The sequence below is a fragment of the Artibeus jamaicensis genome, unplaced genomic scaffold (assembly GCF_021234435.1).
Source record: "Artibeus jamaicensis isolate MK-2021 breed Jamaican fruit bat unplaced genomic scaffold, CSHL_Jam_final contig_558, whole genome shotgun sequence".
Lineage (NCBI taxonomy): Eukaryota > Metazoa > Chordata > Mammalia > Chiroptera > Phyllostomidae > Artibeus > Artibeus jamaicensis.
This window is the reverse complement of record NW_026521886.1, coordinates 4,435,185-4,437,431: the sequence shown is the minus strand read 5'-3', so window position 1 is coordinate 4,437,431 and position 2,247 is coordinate 4,435,185. Positions and strand designations below refer to the sequence as shown.

Below are 2,247 nucleotides of genomic sequence, written 5' to 3'. Positions count from 1 at the left end.
ATTAGTATTTTGTCCTTGGGAGGGGCCCCTGTGCTATAGCAGTTTTTGGCATCCCTAGGTGGGCTGAATATTGTATTGCCACTCTCCCCAGACCTCTTGTTCAGCAACAGTGCCAAGCATCTTTTCATATGTCTCTGGACCCTCCAGGGCCCCTTCTCCTTGGAAAAGTGTCTGTTCAAGTCTTTTGCCAATTTTTTAAAATTAATTTTATTTAGTTATTTTTCAAGTACAGTTTTTTGTCTATTTTTCCCATCCCAGCCTCCCCCCACCCTTTGCTCCCCACCTCCCTCCCATTTCCACCCCCCTTAGTTCTCGTCCCTGTGTCCTACCTATTTGTTCCTCCAAACCCCTCCCCCCTTTTCCCCTTAACTTCCCTTCCTTCTCCCCTCTGGTTACCATCCCCTTGTTCTCTATTTCAGTGTCTTTGTTTTTTTTTTTCTGCTTGCTTGTTTGTTTTGTTGTTCAGCTTCCTAGGTGAGATCATATGGTATTTGTCTTTCAGAAAAATATGGAACGCTTCACGAATTTGCGTGTCATCCTTGCGCAGCGGCCATGCTAATCTTCTCTGTATCGTTCTAATTTTAGTATATGTGCTGCCGAAGCGAGCACTTTTGCCAATTTTTTAACTGGATTGCTTGTCTTCCTGGAGTGGAATTAGGTGTATTCTTTATATATTTCAGAGATGAAACCCTTGTCTCCAAGGTATCATTTGCAAACGTGTTTTCCCTTTTAGTTGGTTCTGTTTTCATTTTAATACTGTCTTCTTTAGTGATGCAGCAGCTTTTTAATTTTGATGAGATCCAATTTGTTTATTCTTTTTTTAATGCCCTTTGCTATAAGGGACATATCAGTGAAGATGTTGCTGTGTGGGCTGTCTGAGATTTTCCTGCTGATGTTTTCCTCTAGGACTTTATGCTGTCATGACTTATATTTAAGTCTTTTATCCACCTTGAATTTATTTTTGTGTATGGTGTAATTGGTGATAGAGTTTCTTTTTTTTTTTTCATGTAGCCATCCAGTTCTTCCAACACCACTTGTTGAAGAGGCTATTTTTACTCCATTTCAAGCTTCTTCCTCCTTGTCAAATATTTGTCAAATATTCATTGACCATAGAGACTTGTCTTTATTTCTGGGCACTCTATTCTGTTCCATTGGTCTATGTGTCTGTTTTTATGTCAGTAGCAGGCTGTTTTGATTCTAGTGGCCTTGTAATACAGTTTGATATCAGGTATTGTGATCCCTCCAACTTTGTTCTTCTTTCTCAAAATTGCTGTAGCTATTCGAGGTCACTTATGTTACCATATAATTTTTTTAACGTTTGTTCTATATATGTGAAATATATCATTGGTACTTTAAAAGGAATTGTGCTGAATCTATAAATTGCTTTGGGTAGTATGGACATTTTGATGATACTAATTCTTCCATTCCATTCACATGGTACATGTTTCTGTTTGTTTGTATCTTCCTTTTTCTTTCTTCAGTGTTGTGTAGTTTTCTGAGTACAGGTCTTTTACTTCCTTGGTTAGGTTTATTCCTAGGTATTTCATTTTTCTTGTTGCTATATCAAATGGGATTTTTCCCCTGACTTTTCTTTTATTGTTGCTATATTTTATTGTTTGTATACAGAAATGCCTTTGTTTTCTGAATATTGACTTTTTATCCTATTGTTTTGACGATTTCAATAGTAGGTTGAAAAGTTTTTGGATGAAGTCTAAAGGATTTTCTATGTACACTATCATGTAATCTGCAAACAATGACAGTTTTACTTCCTCCTTTCCAATTTGGATGCTTTTTATTTCTTTTTCTTGTTTGATTGCTGTGGATAGGACTTCCAATACTATGTTGAATACAAGTAGTAAAAGTGGACAACCTTGCCTTGTTCCCAATCTTTGTGAAAAAGCTATTAGTTTTTGTTTATTGAGCATGATGTTGGCTGTAGGTCTCTCATATATGGCTTTTATTATTTTGAGAAATGTGTCTTCAATTCCCACTTTGCTAAGTGTTTTTGTCATATATGGGTGCTGTACCTAACCATATGCATTTTCCGCATCTATTGATATGATCATGTGATTTTTGTCTTTGCTTTTGTTTATGTGATGTATTATGTTTATTGATTTGTGAAGATTGTACCATCCTAGCATCCCTGGGATAAATCCCACTTGCTCAGAGTGTATGATGTATTGCTGAATGCAATTTGCCAATATTTTGTTGAGGATTTTAGTATCTATGTTCATCAGCGATATTGGC

The 2,247-nt window shown here is 36.5% G+C and overlaps 1 non-coding gene across 1 annotated transcript; it reads right to left on the bottom strand.

Annotated features, from left to right (window-relative positions):
• Positions 1-502: 502 nt before the first annotated feature.
• Positions 503-609, bottom strand: LOC119056417 (U6 spliceosomal RNA). Its single transcript, XR_005083877.2, has one exon. It is a non-coding gene; the product is annotated as a U6 spliceosomal RNA (small nuclear RNA).
• Positions 610-2,247: the final 1,638 nt, after the last annotated feature.